General features: G+C 36.4%; 1 long non-coding RNA gene across 1 annotated transcript; it reads right to left on the reverse strand.

Annotated features, from left to right (window-relative positions):
- Nucleotides 1–4682: 4682 nt before the first annotated feature.
- LOC129463803 (uncharacterized) lies at nucleotides 4683–12867 on the reverse strand. The gene is made up of 3 exons (XR_008651292.2): nucleotides 12749–12867; nucleotides 5590–5654; nucleotides 4683–4707 (listed from the first exon to the last, which is right to left on the reverse strand). It is a non-coding gene; the product is annotated as an uncharacterized lncRNA (long non-coding RNA).
- Between the last annotated feature and the right edge of the window lie 5412 nt (nucleotides 12868–18279).

Raw genomic sequence — 18279 nt, forward strand, 5'->3', positions numbered from 1 at the left:
TTTTAAAAGAGCATATGAATCATACTCAATGATTTATTCACATATCTATTTTAAAAATTCCATTGGTCATGCTAAAAAAGGTTGCAAGCCCTTTGACTTAAGTATTCCTATAATGGCTGTTAAAATCAATTCTGGCATTAAAGTCTCCAAGAATGAACAATGCATTGAGTGGAAAATTGATTACATGGTCAAAGAACAGTCCTTTGTGGCCTCGTTTGCTTTTTCGATTAGCACAGCTGTCATGGCTGTTGTAGGTGGTCCTCCAAACTTATAGGAAAAAAAAAATCTGTCCTTGACACTGAATGTTTGTCTATGGATTTTTGGGAAATAAATATGTTTTTGCTTGCTTATTAGTACCTACTGATGTAGGTACCAATGTCAAATTGAGTTTTGCAAAGATAAAGGAAGGTTACGGAGACTAATGTGTGAAGAAAAATGAGCTGAGTGATATAGAAAACACTTCTAGGATTTTTATCTTAGTTTATGAGAAATACATTCTTTTGTAAGACAGGCTGTTCTGATTGTATCTATAGTCATACCTATAGAACTATTTTTTTGGTAGAAAATCAGTTGATGTACTGATTTGTGAAATACTGTAGCTAAAGATGCATTTCCTTTTCAGCCATCAAAAAGACGCTTTCAGGCCAAGCCTTCTTTCTGGACCTCAGGGAGGGACTTATCCACCTACATTGATCTTGCATGCTTTTCCTTGAATTGCAGCCCATGAATGCATAATAAGTGCTTATCAAAGTGTTATCAATTTATCTTGGATATATTTATTTCCTTATTGCCTTATTTTGTACTTTTCCTTTATAAGGAACAGGTTTCAGATCAAAACCTCCTATAGTTCTGGAATGTTGAGCTGCTCTGCTCGATATATCAATCCCTCTGGCTTGCCAGGCTAGCAGAAAAAGGATAACTTTCTACTTCTGTTCTTCTTGCCTATCGTATTAGTTTCCTCTTGCTGCTGTAAGAAATTACCACAAACTTATTGGCATAAAACAGCACGAATTTATGATCTTACAATTCTGAAGGGCAGAAGTCTGAAATGGATCTCACTAAGCTTAAGTGAATGATGTGGTTTGGCTGTGTCCCCACCCAAATCTCATTTTGCATTATAGTTCTCATAATCCTTATGTGTCGTGGGAGGAACTTGATGGGAGGTGATTGAATCATGGGGGCAGTTACCCTCATGCTGTTCTCATGATAGTGAGTGAGTTCTCATGAGATCTGATAGTTTTATAAGGGGCTTTCCTTTCCTTCACTCATTCTCCTCCTTCCTGCTGCTATGTAAAGAAGGATGTGTTTGCTTCCTCTTCTGCCATGATTGTAAGTTTTCTGAGGCCTCCCCAGTCCTGCAGAACAGTAAGTCAATTGAACCCCTTCCTTTATGAATTACCCAGTCTCAGGTATTCCTTCATAGCAGTGTAAGAATGGACTAATACAGTGAAGATGTTGGCAGGGCTATAGTCTCATTGGAGGCTCGATGGGGGATTTCATTTCCTTACCTCTCCCAGATTCTGGAGGCCACCTGCATTCCTTGCCTTGTGATATTCTTTCATCTTCAAAGCCAGCAATGGCCAGTCCATTCTTTTTCACACTGCATCACTCTGACGCTGACTCTCTTGCCTCCATCTTTCACTTATAAGAATCCTGTGATTACATTTGATCTACTCAAATAATCCAGGATAATCTCTTTATCTCAAACTCAGCTGATTAGTAACTTGAATTCTCTCTGTAACCTTAATCCTCCTTTGCCATGTAAGAGCATATGAACAAGTTCCAGGGGTTAGGATGTGGACATCTTTGTGGTGGAGTGGGGCATTTGTCTGTCTGTTGCACTTATATTGACTCAAAGTAAATTTACTGCATTCAAAGCATTTCCAGTAACTATGTCATCACAGCTGGGTCTTTGACTAGGAAAGGTACCATGTGTCTGTAGAATTTCAGTGGTCTTCCCATGAGCCTCCATGAAGCTGGTATTTCCATCTGCAACAGGGATTTTTTTATCTGAGGTTTATGGACTTTTATGGGTTTCACAAATATGGGTCTTTGGATCCTTTGTAATTCTATGTTAAATATATTGGTAAGTGCATTTTTTATTTTCAAAGAAGTCATGAGCAAAAATTATATAATTTTTTATATATAATTCTACATATCCCTACATCCAATTGTCATTTTTCCAAAATCATAGTTTTGATTCTTTTCCTTCCTTCTCAGAAAATGAGAGTGGGTTGCAATGATTTTGAGCTTATATTAAAACTTACAAGCATTTGATTCAAGATTTTCCACTAGAACCTACTTAGTATTCTGGAAGGTTAACATAGAGGAATTTCTTGTATTTTACTGGTGTGTTTTTTTTTTTTTTTTAACTGGACTAAGTACCTTTGGTGACTAAATTACTAGTAAATCTTTCAGTCAGGTTTTCCATTTCTACAACTTTGAGCATCATGTCAAAGCATAAATATATCCCAGAGCTGAATCAAGAAGAATTAAAGGTTTCTTGGAAGATTTTATCTTTCCACTGCCAATCCTGTTTCTCTTTATTCTATTTGCTATTTTGGGGGCAAAACTTGCTCTAAACTTTTTAAAATGTCTTTTGCTTTTTATATCTAGGATTCTTTTATTTGCATAAATTTATGGGATATAAGTGTATGTTTGTTACATGCATAGATTGTGTAGTGGTGAAGTGAAAAAAAGATACTATTGGTATGGTTTTGATGTCACAGATAAAATATGGAGGAAGAATTAAGTTTGTGGGCTACCAAATTTCTCTCAGAAACTCTTTCTTCCCTCAAGTGTCTTATCTTTCTCTCTTCTGGTTGTCAAGTAAAACCGTGTTTCTTAACTGATAATTAAGACTCTGGCTTTCGCGTGCTTGAATGGTAAAAGGAACTCAGGTGTTTAGGAAGAAATGTCCAAATTTTTCCTCTTCCCTGGTCATTCTATGAATTGAAGGCCTGCGAAACTTTTGTCCTTCATGTCCTTGGCATTTCTCTCCTGAGAAACTCATCAGAACCTTTTCATAACACAGTGGGCTCTGTTAGGGCAGGTAGGTGAATTATTTGTGAGAATCTGCCATGCTTCCCTCTCCCAAAGTAGTTGCCATGTATCCGACCTTGGGAGGCAGTGGATAAATGAGGATTTGGCACGACACCTCTGAAAGATTGCCAAGCCTTGCTAAACCCTACTGTCTAGCTACCTACCACTTTCCATCCTTCAAATCTTAGCTCATCAGTTTAATTAAGTCTTAGCAGACACCTGCCAGGCCTCCATTATAGGGGTAGATTTTTAAAACTCACTTCTTAAATCAAGAAACTTTTATTAAGCACTTACTGTATGCAAGACAGTGTTATATGTAATGAAATAGTGGGTCATACATCTTACTTTATCTGATACTTGCTCCCATAAAGCTTAAAACATAGTTTAAAAGGTAAAGAAGAGAGACAGAGGGAGAGAGAGAGGAAAGAAGAGACATAGAGAGGGGAAGAGAGAAAGAGGGAGATATAGACAGATAGATTGATAGGTATAGATATTAACTAATACCAATTAAAGAAATAGCACAGGTGATATTTTCGCCAAATGACTAATTGCCAAATGAGTGCTATGAAGTTAGGTGGCCTTGGTTCATAGACAGGAGAGATCATTGTGTATTGGAGGGTGAACTTGAGATAGTTTTGAAAGATAGCCAGGTGGAGAATAGAGTGGAAATTTTGAATAGGTGGAAATTGCATGGACTGGAGACTGGAATGATCTGATATAGATCGTTTATTAAAACAGTCTTTTTTAGCTTTATGCCTTACAAAAGCCCATGATTTACTCTTTTTAAGCTTTTTTTTTTTTTTTTTGAGATGGAGTCTTGCTCTGTTGTCCAGGCTGGAGTGCGGTGGCACAATCTCAGCTCACTGCAACCTCAGCCTCCCGGGTTCCAGCAATTCTCCCACCTCAACCTCCTGAGGAGCTGGGACTACAGGAACGCACCACCACACCTGGCTAATTTTTGTGTTTTTAGTAGAGCTGCGGTTTCACCATATTGGTCAGGCTGGTTTTGAACTTCTGACCTTAGATGATCCACCCAACTCAGCCTCCCAAAGTGTTGGGATTACAGGTATGAGCCACCGTGCCTGGCCTATAACTCCATGCAGTTGGTAATCTAACCATAGAAGAAAATAAGGATTAATTTACATTGATTATACATGTAAATACGTGCTTTAATTTATATTTACAGGCAACAAGCACATATTTGATTATTAAAATATGTAATTAACCCTGTCAGCAATATTCACAAAGCCGCATGCTGAAAAAATGTTTTTATTTCATCAATAGAATGTTTTTTGCCAAAATAACTTTAAAACCTTCTTTAGAGTATGTTAACTTTTCACAATCATGAACTTTTTTTGGCCCGTCTTCAGCTTGACATTTCTTTGAGATATTTGTAGTTGCTGTACTATATTTACTTGTGATTAAATGGAACCCTCAGCTTGTTGATAATAACTTTTGGCTTGTAAAGAGCAATACAAAGATTTAAATCATTTAAAGTAGAACCCTTCCTTGATATCAGCCATCCAACATTATTCTAATAAAAGAATGCCTAACGTACTTTTAATGAATTTCCTTTTATATGAGAGAAAATATTTAGTAAGAGAATTTAAGATGCCCATTAGAGCATCTCATTCATAAATGTCCAGGATGTTCATCTTGCAGGACCTGATGATTAAAAAAAAAAGGATTATGTACTGAATAGAATTATCCAGCAAGTGAATTTACCATTGGAGAAGAAAGCTCCAAAGGCATGACTACAAAGATCTTTTATTAAAACTTGGCATAGTAAAAATAAAATCTTTTTCTCTCCTTTAACAAATCTCTGTACAACAGGAAACTCACCTTTCCACCCCCCTCCCCCCCTTTTTTTTCCATAGTAGGCAGATAGATGATAGAAAGGAATTTTCAGCTGAATGCTAGTTAGTGACTTTGAAGGAACTGTTAACAGCTGTTCAAGGCCAAAATAGATTACTCTGTTTTATGCAAAACCTATCAGCATTTTTGTATTGCACATTTTTTTATTTTCTCAGAGTTAATTGCTAAATGTCATCCACTCCTTCTGTTCTAGTGAGGCTGAATTTTCTCAAGATGTTTTATAACTTTCTCCTTGGAGATTTCAATCTCTGTCAAATATTCTATTTTTTTCTTAAACAGTACCTTAGAAGGAAGAACATTCCGAATATCCCTTATGGTAAAGATAAGGAGAAACATTAATCTCCGTCTATGTTATCTTTATTTTTGATCAGAAATTTCAAGGGATGTATATATTTGAAAAAAATAGGTTGAAGCTTAAACATTTCATTCATACTCTTCTTGCCTTTTTATTTCTCCAGTCTTCCTTTACAATAGCTGTGCTTTTCTAATTCTTGGATTAAATGATCAAATTGTATCCACTGTATTTTTCTGTATAAGTCTGAAAAAATAATTTAACAGCAAGCTCATAGGTTCTAAAATACCTTTTTTCAAAAGTACTCATGCACTTTAGTGGGAGTCTCTTGAGCTCTTTCAAAAATGTCTGGGTTGAAGACATTTGTTTGTATTCCTTACCTAAAGGGTATCTTCCTCTTTTCACAATGTAACTAGGTCCTTTAGTCAAAATGTCAAACACCAGCCTGTCAACAAATCATGAAATAGGTAAGTTTCCTCTGAGGGTCACGCATAGAATTGCTCATCAAAGAATTATACCCAAGGTCTTGTAGCTTGACCACTTATTTTTGCTCATTTCACATTAATTTTTTTCTTTCTTTTTTGGTAAAGCTACCATCACCCTACCTGGATTTCTCCACCTCTATGCTTGCATTAGCATCAAGTTTTTATGTTTTGAATCATAAGGGGTACTCATCTAAACCTCCACTGCATTCAGTACTTTAAATAGGTAGAGATAAACAAAACAATACAAAACAACTCCCCAGGTGTCTCTGTTTTCTCCTCGGTTACACTGGGCAGTGGGGAGGTGGGGAAAGATGTCAGGAACTCTCAGAAAAGACAAACAAACAAAAAACCTAAAACCAAAACTAGCGAAGGTTGGGAGCTGAAAGAAGGAAATACCCTGACAATACCTGGGTGCAGATTTCCTCGGAATGAAGCTTTCCATATAGGCACCTCACATTAAAAGCTTTTTAGTTATCCCACTCAACCAGCCTGCCAAATTGCCTTAAACCTAACTACTGGACAAAGACACTGCTGCAGGTAAGTCATTGTCCCTGGAGGCTGACAGTTAAACGTCTTATTGGTTACCTTGGAGAAGTAACACACTACTTATCTGCCATGGCATGAACTCACTAGACGTTTAAATATGTGGGCTAGATTCTAAAGTGTGGGCATCTGAGCAGCTGGGTACAGATTGTGGAATAAAGATTTTGGAACATTACAGAAGTAGAAAACCTATGTAGTCTCAAGAGGTCATGCCACAAAGTCAATGAGGTTACTAAAATAGGTGGCTACTAAAGTAGGTGATGATGAATTTTGTATGCTTCAGTTTTTCTAGCCTTAAATAAAAACCTTATCCAAAGTTCAGAGTGTACACTGTATATAAAAAAATAGAAAAAGTGATGATCCTTCCCAGAAAACAGAAATACTATTCCATAAATGCTACACATTTTTCAGAAGCCTTGGATGGACTGGGAAGTCTTTAAGAATAACAAGGAAATCTGAAAAATCTATTACATTGGACCACAACATTTAAAAAAGATTTTGAAAAGAGACATTCCTAAAAATGAAGGAGCTTGCTCCTGGTAGACTGTCATGGTTACTTGAGGTTGGGTTTTTCCTTCTGTTGTATCCATTGAAGGTGGTGCCCAGTCTTATTGAGAGACGTTGAATCATCCTCAGATGTGTTTCCTGAATATGGAGTTACTTAACCTAACTCGTCCACCAGCTCTCTTCTATGATGGGTTATTGATAAGACTATTTTAATCTTGTTTTCCAATTTAGAAAGGTTGTATAAGATCTGTCATTATTTTTAATACTTGAATATTATTCTAGTGTATAGAGGAGCTGTAATTTAATTAACCAATCCTCTGTGGTTAGACATTTAAGTGTTATTGATTTTTCAACATTACAAATAAACTCATGATAAACATCCTTATTCAAGGATGTAAGAATGGCTCCATAAGAACTGGCTACCAGTCATAAACTCACCAATAGTGTGTGAGTGCCCATTTCCACATATCTTTATAAACACTATGATATTTGAAAAACCTTCCCCATCTGATAATTTGTATTTAATTTGCATTTCTCTGATTATTAGTGATATTAAATTTCTTTTACTTGGTTAGAACATAGGTCAGCAAACAGCCCACAGGCCAAATCTGACCCATGGACTGTTTTTTATACAGACCCAAGTTAAGAATTGTTTTTACACTTTTAAAGGGTTTTAAACAATCAAACAAGAAAGAAAAATATGAGAAAAAGATTATATGGCCTGCAAAGCTTAAAATATTTACTATCTACATCTTTACAGAAAATGTTTAAACCCCTGACTCAGCGTGAAATAATAGTAATTTAAAATAGCAAATGTTAGTAATCCTAACTAGAGGGCAGACACAGTGCTAAAGGCTTTGTATGTACTGCTTTACTAAATCTTTGCAGCAATTCTACCAGACAGATATTCTTTCCTATTTCTAAGAGGTTAAGTAACTTGCCCAACGTCTCGTCTCCTAAGACTGTACATTTAAGTACTATGCTAAATTGTATATGATTTTGTTACATTCATACATTAATTTTGAGACAACTAAAATCTCTATTAAGGCTTTATATCCAGAGACATGATGTCTCAATTTATTCACATCTTCTTTTATGTTCCTCTGTAAAGTTTTGTAGTTTTCTTTATAAAGATGCCATGTATCATTAATATTTTCCGCCAGGCATTTTATATTTTTGGTTGTATTATGAATGAGATAATTTCCCATTTCTAGATTTTCGACAGTTATTATTATCTAGGAAAGGAACTGAATCATGTTATGTTAATTCTGTAACTAGTCATAGTTTTGAATTTCCCTAATAGTTGTAGTCAAATTTCATTTGTTCCCTTTTGTGGTGTCTAGGTAGATAATAATAACAGGTTTGCTACCTCATCTATAATATTAATATTTTTCCCTGTTTAATGATTTCACCGATTGTACTTTCAGAATGATGTTAACAGGCATCCTTGTATTCAGATTCTCTTTTTTTGATACAGCCATGCTCTGTCACTCAGGCTGGGGTGCAGTGAAACGATCTTGGCTCACTGCAACCTCCATCTCCCAGGTTCAAGCAATTTTTGTGCCTTAGTCTCCCGAGTATTTGGGGCTGCAGGCGCAGCCACCATGCCTAGCTAATTTTTGTTTTTTTGACCGGGTTTCCCCATGTAGGCCAGATTGGTCTCGAACTCCTGACCTCAAGTAATCTGCCTGCCTAGACCTCCGAAAGTGCTGGCCTGTATTCAGATTTTTATAGGGATGAGTCTACTCCCTATCATTCAACGAGATCCTGAATGTTGTTTTGTGATAGATTTTAAGGCATGGTAAGAAACTGTTGTCCTACCTACAAAAGAACAATACACATTGGGGTCTTTTGGAGAGTGGAGGGTGGGAGGAGGGAGAGGATCAGGAAAAATTACTAATGGGTACTAGGTTTAATATTTGGGTGATGACATAATCTGTACAACAAATTCCCATGACACAAGTTTACCCATGCAACAAGCCTGCACATGTATCCTTAAACTTAAAACAACAGTTAAAAAAGAAACTGTTGTCCTATTCTCATTTTACTCAGAATTTATTATTTTGAATTTTTGTAGAATCTTATTAAATACCTTTTGGGTATCTAATGAGATGATTATACAATAAAAGCAAACTATCTTTACATTCTTAAAATGATCTTTATTTGGTCACGGTGTTTGCTAACCTTTAAGAACACTGTTATGGATTCATTTTGTTTGTTTGTTTAAGGATGCTTTGTATTTCAGTCCTATATGAATTTGCTCTACAGTTTTCTTTCCTTGAAATTTTCTTTCTTCAGTAATGTTAATACTGTAAAATGAATGGTGATATTTTTCATTTCTTTAATGCTTTTGAAAACATCTTTTAAAGCATCTGTAGGAATGATTTGTCTTTCAAATGGATAATCAGTGAAGTTTGTCTATTAAAAAAATGTGGGCCCCATGTCATTTTCAGGGGTAGCTCTTCGGTAGTTCTACTTTCTTACATTCCATAGTTGTTAGATTGGATAGCAGTTTGAGTCAGCTTTGGTAATTTATTTTCATTAAAAATTTTGACTACATATTTATCATGTACAATATGATGGTTTAATATATGTATACATTGTAGAAGGCTAAATTGAGCTAATTAACGTATGCATTACCTTACATACTTTTCGTTTTTGTGGCGAGAACACTTAAAATTTACTCTCAGCAATTTCCAAGAATAGAAAACATTGTTACTAACAATAGTCACAATGGTGTACAAGAGACATCTTCAGCGGATTCCTCCTATCTAACTGAAATTTTGTATCCTTTGAGCATTATCGCCCTACTCTCCTTCTCTACCCAGCCCCAGGTAACTACTATTCTATGCTTCTATCAGTTCAGTTTTTTAAGATTCCACTAATGAGTGAGATCATGCAGTATTTGTCTTTCTGTGCATGACTTATTTCACTTTATTTAATATACTCTGGATTTATCCATGGTGTCACAAATAACAGGATTTTATTCTTTTTTAAGGGTATATAATCTTCCATTGTAGATATGTATATGTGTGTGTGTGTGTATATATATATGTATCTATATATATACTCACACACATATACATAGTACGTGTGTATATGTGTGTATATAAATATGCAATACACACATGTACACACTATGTATATATATACCTACACACACACACTATATATATATATATATCTATACCTATACACACTATACACACACACACACACACACACACACACACACACACACAATGTTTTCTTTGTCCATTCATTGATGGGCTTAGGTTAATTTCATATCTTGGCTATTGTGAATAATGCTGTAATGAACGTGGGAGCACAGATATCTCTTTGGCATGCTGTTCTCATTTCCTCTGCATATGTACCCAGTAGTAGTGGGATTATTGAATTATAAGCTGTTTTACTATAAATCTAAGTATTCTGTCTGCAAGTACATTTTCAACATCCATCCATTCATTCAATGTATTTTAATATATATGCATTGACCTCTCCAATGTGCTAAATTCCTGGGGATAAAATGGTGAAAAAGGCATAGACTTTGTCCTCAGGAAGCTTTTATTTTTATGGCAGAGACAGGCAGAAAACAAAGAAAAGATGAATAATCAAAATAATTACAGAATAATCCAAACAATTCAGTGGTAAGGCCACTGAAGGAAAGAACAGTGTATTGGGATAGGAAATGGCAGTGGAGGAGGTGGCTGAGAAGAAGGCAGCCATGCAGAGCTTGGGTGGCAGAGAATAATGGATACAAAAACTGCATATTCCATCTATGTGTCCTAACGTGGGAACAGAACCTAGCATGCTCTGGAAATGTTCAGAGTTGCAGAAGCTGGAGCCTGGTGAGCAAAGACATAGGGAGGCATCAGCTGTGGTAGAGCAGAGATGGTACCAGATCTTATAGGGTACATAAGCTTTGCTTATGGGTTTTAATGTTGTATGTAATGCAATGAAAGCCATTGAAGAATATGAAGCAGGGAAATGAAATTATCCAATTTGAGTTTTAAAATATATTTTTTGAATACAAAAAAATTAGCCGGGCGTGGTGGCGGGCGCCTGTAGTCCCAGCTACTCGGAGAGGCTGAGGCAGGAGAATGGCGTGAACCCGGGAGGCGGAGCTTGCAGTGAGCCGAGATTGCGCCACTGCACTCCAGCCTGGGCGACAGAGCGAGACTTTGTCTCAAAAAAAAAAAAAAAAAAAAAAAAATATATATATATATATATATATATATATTTTTTTTTTTTTTGACAGCTGCATAGAGAACATGTTAAGGGCCCTTTAAGGTAGAAGTAGGGAGATCAGCTAGGAAGCTGTTGGGGTAGTCAGGGTGACAGATGATAGTGGATTGGATTAGAATAATGGCCCTGGAGAGGGAGAGAACTGGAAAGTTTCAAGATGTATATTTTTCATATAGAATAGAAAAGTTTGGTTGGTAGATTGAATATGGAGGTTTGAAGGAAGGAGGGAGAGGAGTAAAGGATATCTCCTAGGCTTCTGGTCTAGCCACTTTGTGCTGCTTTTTGCTGAGTTAGGGAAGACTACATGAAGTGGAACAACATTGAAGAAAATTTTGTTGGTACATGTTAAGTTTGAGATGCGTATGAGATATCTGAGCTGAGATGTCAAATAGCAGCTGGACGGATGAGTCTAGAGTTTCCTGGAGATATAAACTGACAGTCATAAGTATATACATGGTCTTTCAAGCTATCAGAATGGGTGCTATTGTATAGGACAACAGGTAAACATGAGGACCGAGAACAAATCCCAAGGAATTCCAACATTGAAAGTTCAGTTGGAGGTAGAGGCAGCAAAAGAGAGTGTACGGAAAACTGGGAAGTGGTGATGTTGTGAGGCTGAGCAAGGAGGACCTTAGGCGGACCATTTCTGAAGATGCGTTGCTCAGTGGTGGTCCTTCCATAAGTGACTTTCTTACTGAGGTTATTATTCTGAATCATTTCTTAGTTGGCTGGAGAAATGTAGTTACTTCTCATGGGGTGAGATCTCAGGTGGAATACTTACCGAGTAATTGATATCTGAGACAGTCTTGCTGCATTACATATGAATAAACTTTGGTAAATCTCTAAATCCTGGATCCCAACTTCTCAAAACTCAGTTATCCTCCACATGCACATACTGTTGCTAAGATGCTTATGGTCAGTGTGAAATTCAATAATTCTACTAGGCTATTTATAATTATTATTTTTTTCTAATGACTATTTTTCTAGTGCAGGACAAATTATTTCTATTCTTGATGCAGGATTTTCTTCAGTTTAGGTGTGTTTTTGTCGGTTATCTCTTTGGATATGGATTGTTTTTCATTTGTACTGGTCTTGAGAAACATAAATTACCTGTATGTAGCGTTGTGATTGTCTGTTCTCAATCTTCTCTCTAATAATTGTCATTGGCTTTTCTTTTCCACTGTATTCTGGGAGGTTTTTTCAAGGCCAAACTCTGTATTTGACTTTCACACAGTTCATTTTGTTCTCTGGAGCTTATTAAACACTAGAAATTTTAATGAATTAAGTATTGACATTCCATTATTACCTGTTTCATTTCAAATCATTCCTGATCTGACATGCCTTCCTGTGCACTTCTGCTCACCAATTAGTTGGTTCTCTTTCATCTCTGTCCTTTGACTTATTGTCTCAATTTGCATCTTTATTTTTGTAGAAACAATGTTTTTTCCAGCTTGTATCTGAAATACTTTGCCTGCACTAAATATTATAAAAATGTTTTCTGCTTCTGACCTTGTTGACTCCAGTTAAAGATTTCTTTTACAGGCCCTATTATCTATATCTATTTTCCACTTATTTCTTCTCTTAAATAGTGAGCATTGTGACCAAGCATGAGATTATCCCTGGAAACAGGGAGAATTGTTGTGGGGTTTCCTGATTTATTTGGATACAGATGGACACCTGCCTTTAAGCAGAAATCTCAAAGCTAATTCATGATCAATTACTTGACAGAAGCAGGAGAAAAAGCGAAGTATTCACTTACCAAGAACAACGGTGCTATTGAGAAATGTTCTCTGGAGATGCTCCATTCGGTATTGCCACATGATACCTGTTCGTTGTCCCACTGCCTCCACTGCCTTGGCATTTTTCCTGGAATTTTGCTTACTCATAGAATTTTCATCTGGAAATGTTCTATGCCTCCTTAGCCCCAGAGTGTTTGAGAGGCCTTGGAGCTCCACCTTGAACTTTCTGTGATGAGTCATCTTTAGTCGGTCTTCCTTAATCTACCTAGCAGAAGTTCCTTGGTGCTTCTGACATTTTCATGACTCTCTTTTCTAGCTCCCAATGTTGATGCAGTCCTCCCATTTTATGTTATTAAAATTATTGATTTTAGAATTGGGGGAGGGCTTGGTGATTGGGGAAGTAATCATGTGCTCAAGTTCACATCATTCTCTACTCCCTGTTCTACATTATTTTTAACAATAGAATATTATATAGCCATTAAAATTACTTGCTAACTGCAATATATAAATGTTTTCTGTAGTATAAACTTAATTTCATTGAAAATAATTCCGTATATTTTAGCTCTACATACGTAAACAAAAGGGCTAAAAGTAACAGCCATAAAACATTACTCGTGATTATTTCTAGGGTATAAAATTATAGGTGACTTTTACTTTCTTCTTTGTAACCAGGTATATCTCTCTAAATTTTCTATCTAAGTATGTATAACTTTTAAAGCTATAAAATGAACTGTCAGTTTCAAATATCATATACTTCAGGCACCAGCCACAGGGACTTTTCATTCATTTCCTAATACAGTATATTCTTTGCTAGGTCCTAGTTTGGAAAGTGGTTTGTCTTTTTTATTGTTTCTATGTGGCCCACTACAATCTTTTCTTCCCCTGAGTGGTGGGGAGCTCAAAGGACTTAGTTAGAGTTCCCTCCCTTTACTTCCTGGGCATGTTTCTCATAAGAGAGGAAACTAGGAGCCTTCCATGTGTGCATGTCTCAGACCTTCCGTTTTACCTTATCTAGAGCAGAAAATGTTTGAAATTTCTAATATGTGGGTGACAACCTTTCTTATTTTTAGGCTGCATGTTCCCATATAAGTTTGTTTTGAGAAAATTTTGCTACAGCGTTTGAAAAACTTTGATGGGCATGCTGGTTACTCAGTGGGTGACAGTAATACATGTTGAACAAAAACTGTTATTTTTTTGGGGGAAATTTTTCTCTTTAATAGAAATGAAAGGCTATTTACTGGTCCCAAAATATATATAAATTTATCAAAGGGGAAGAAAAGTTACATTTAATACGTTTCTACTATATATGTTTAAAATATTTTAAAATTTTTTGTTATGGAAAATTTGAAATATATGCAAAGATAAAGAGAATAATATAAACTCCCAGATATTCATCACCCAGCTTCAATAATTGTTATCCCCTTTCTGACTCAGGGACAGCTATACTTTCACTTTTTTTCCTATAGTATATTTCGCAAATCTCAGACATTTCACATAAGTGCTTAATATGTCTGTAACGTATAAAGACGTTTAGAAAAAATTAGACACCATGCCATTATTGCACATGACAAACCAAAGAAACAGGTTACTAATATTACCTGCCATCTATTTATATTGAAATCTCCCCAATTATTTTTTTAAAAATTATTTTATAATTGGTTTGTATTATAGTTTGGATATTTGTCCCCACCCAAGTCTCATGTTGAAATGTAATTCCCGGTGTTGGAGGTGGGGCGTGGTAGGAGATGAATGCATCATGGGGGCAGATTTCTCGTATGTGGTTTGTCCTCATGACAGTTAGTGAATTCTCATGAGATCTGATTGTTTAAAAGTGTGTGATACCTCCCATCCTTCTCTCTCTTTCTCTCTTGCTCCTGCGTTTGCCATGTGATGTGCCTGCTCCTCCTTTGCCTTCTGCCACGATTGTAAACTTCCTGAGGCTTCCCTAGAAGCTGAGCAGATGCCAGCACCATGCTTCCTGTAAAGCCTGCAGGATGATGAGCCAATGAAACCTCTTTTCTTTATAAATTACCCAGTCTCAGATACTTCTTTATAGCAATGCAAGAATGGCCAAATAGAGTTTGCCTAAATCAGGATCTAAACAAGTTACATAGATGATATCTTTGTCCTCAGGCTCCTATAACAAACCACCTTAGTCTGGGTAACTTATAAACAACAGACATTTGTTTCTCATGGTTATGGAGCCCACAAAGTCCAAGATCAAGGTGCCAGCATATTCGTTGTCTGAGGAAGGTAAACTTCCTCATAGGCTGTGCCTTCTAGCTGTGTCTTCACATGGTAGAAGGGGCAAGGCAATTCTCTGGGCCTCTTTTATAAGAACACCAATCCCATTTAGTAGGAGATAATCTAATTACTTCTACCTGCCTCCCTGCCACCTCCTAATACAATAGCATCAGCTTGGGTTTGGGATTTCAAAATACGGATTTTGGGGAAACACAAATATTCAGACCATAGCACTCAGCATCTGGCTGATATGTCTCTCTCTCTTTAATCTTTAAGTGCCCTTCTACCCTCTTTGTGCCATTTATTTTTGTTAAGGAAACCTGACCACTTACCATGAAGCATATTCTATATTTTGGATTTGGCTGGTTGCTCCCTTGAAATGTTTTTAAGCCTTTTGCTATTCCTTATATTTAATGACAGTGATTTTTAAAGAAAGTTTTGTCACTGTTTTACACGTCATAAAACTGTGCCTCAGAGAATTTAAGTAACTTATCAGTGGCAGAGCTGGCATTTAAATACCCATCTGCCTGATTTTAAGACCCAGACTCTCTCTACAATACCTTACTTCATAAATATATAGTTACTAAAAAAGGAACAAGGATGTGGAAAGGAAGAAGAGAGATGGGGAAAAGCTGCAGTATTTTGTTTCCGTTGTAGAATTTTATCATGGTACAATATGAGGTAAGGAGAAACTAGAATAACTCAGTTTTTGGCTATCAGTTTGTATTCTCTTTCTTTTTATCACATACTCACAATGTCCGGAATTCAGAGGGTTTTTAAATTCTCAATAAATGATTCTGTTGCATTGAAAGAGTGAATGCGTAAGGTAGATTTTACTAAAGATCTTGTGCAGCTGGAGCAGTGTTTAACATCCCCATGCCGTGTGTATTATTTGCAAGGGCAGGTGTAACAAAGTGCCACAAACTGGATATCTTAGAGAACAGAACAGAAATGTATTGTCTCACAGTCTAGAGGATAGGAGTCTGAAATTATGGTGTTGGTAGGGTTGATTCCCTCTGAGGGCTATGAGGGAAAGATCTGTTTTGTGGCTTGCATATGGCCATCTTGATTTACATATTGGCCTGTACACGTCTTCATATCCCAAATTCTCCTTTATATAAGGTCACCAGTTATATTGGATTAGGGACACCCCTTTTCCACACAATGACCTCATTTCAACTTGATTATTCCTATAAAGACCCTATCTCCAAATAATGCCATATTTTTATGTGCTGGGGTTTAGGACTTCAACATATGAATTTAGGAAGGATACAATACAACCCATCATAACATGTAACACATATTGTAGCACATGGATTCACAAAGCTTGTGTATTTCTTCCAGGTCCCTCTACCCTTGCCACCATCCTTCATCCTGAAACATCAAGCTTCATTACAAATGCATTTCTCTTCTTGTTTCCTGGAAGCAACTCCATACATTTCTCTTTGTCCTAGGTTCCAGGGCCCTGTTTCCAAGGGGGTTTTCAAAGCATTCAACCTACAAAGAATCCTCCTTAGGAAGATTTTTATATTAGTGTCAAGCTAGGCAAAAACTAATTGCCAGTTCCAGGCTTTTTAAATTCAGATACATGAAAACCTCGATTGAGGACAAGCTCGAGTAGTACCTAAACCTGAAAATATTTTGTGAGCCAGAAACAATCATTCTCATTTGTTATGAGGAAAAACCCAACATTCAATAAACTGTGGTTTCATCAGTTTTATACATATATTTTTTTATTTCTTTAGATTTTATTTTACTTTTTAATTCTAGTTGTTGGCAATGTTACCAATGTTCAGCTGCTTTTATGAAAGATATTAGTTCTTGTTTTTATAAAGCTGATGAATGAAGAAGTTTACTGTTCTATTTCAGCACACTATGACTGCAATTTAAACCTGGAGGCTTTCTGCTTACACAGTGATACCTCTCCTAAGTGGATCTCCTAAGTACATTCATGCTTCTTTGAAGGGAGTAAATAAACATTGGGAACTTTGAATCTAAACATTCCAAATAAAAATGGTAAAAGACACCTTAGTGGAGGAACATAGAGTCATAAATGACCTAGAATTTCAAAATATTTTAAAGTGTGAGGAATAACTTTTGACTTAAAAAGATTTTATTATCATTTTTTTTAACCTGGAGTTACTTAAGCTAGTATTCCTTGAAGTGCTTTTCCTGGCTATCCAGGAAAAGAGGGCAAGTTCAGAAGTGGGTCAGTTGTTAGGTAGATACTAAGAATTAAAAAGAATGCTACAAATAACCCACAAACTGGATCATCTGTGTGAATAATCTAGAGTTGTCTGAGCTTAGAATTAGTGAAATCTAGTGACTATAGGAGTATTTCACATAATTTGTATAGGAAAGAAAATCTTCTGCAATATACAGAAATCCAATCATTTTTGATCTGTTATTTTCTCTCAAGAAACCTCGCACACACCAGTGAAGTTTCAGTTAAAAACAGCACTCTAGGAATAAAGCTCCTCCATTATCTCAAGCTCTGCCACTATCCTGCATGTCAATACTTAGACCAGAAACCTTTTTCTAAGGTTGATGGATGCACTGTGTCTCAGTGTGTATGTGCCTATAGTTAGATTTTGCTTTTAAAAAGGAGCCATTAACCGTGCCTATTTCAAAGTGTTTTCCCTTTTTTATCTGCGCTATCAAGCTGATGTTTAACTATTTCACAACATGTATTTCTCTGAAGTGTAGCAAAGGTGAACCAGAATTCTCTTTAGCACATGAATTTTATTTTGAATGATGTAGAAAGTGTCTCCCATATGTTCAGAAAAGTAAATTATTATAGAGATTTTTTTTCCCTCAAGTCTGATAACTCAGAGGACAGCAATCTGGGGTCTAGAAAATTGTAACTGATGTCTAGATATTACCAGTATCTAAAGCTAGTCTCTTTGGTTGAACCATATAAAATTGCCAATACTATACCATTCTTTGCCATATTTCATATGTGATACGGTCTGGCTCTGTGTCCCCACCCAAATCTCACCTTGAGTTGCAATAATCCCCACATGTCCAGAGAGGGACCTGGTGGGAGGTAATTGAATCATGGAGGTGGGTTTTCCCGTGCTGATCTCGTGATATTTGATGGTTTCAAAAAGGGGAGTTTCCCTGCACATGCTCTCTTGCCTGCTGCCATTAAGATGTGCCTTTGCTCTTCCTTTGCCTTCTGCCATGATTGTGAGGCCTCCCCAGCCACATGGAACTGTGAGTCCTTTAAACTTCTTTCCTTTATGAATTACCCAGTCTCAGGTATATCTTTATTAGCAACATGAGAACAAACTAATACAATATGGTT

Source organism: Symphalangus syndactylus, chromosome 15 (genome assembly GCF_028878055.3).
Source record: "Symphalangus syndactylus isolate Jambi chromosome 15, NHGRI_mSymSyn1-v2.1_pri, whole genome shotgun sequence".
NCBI lineage: Eukaryota > Metazoa > Chordata > Mammalia > Primates > Hylobatidae > Symphalangus > Symphalangus syndactylus.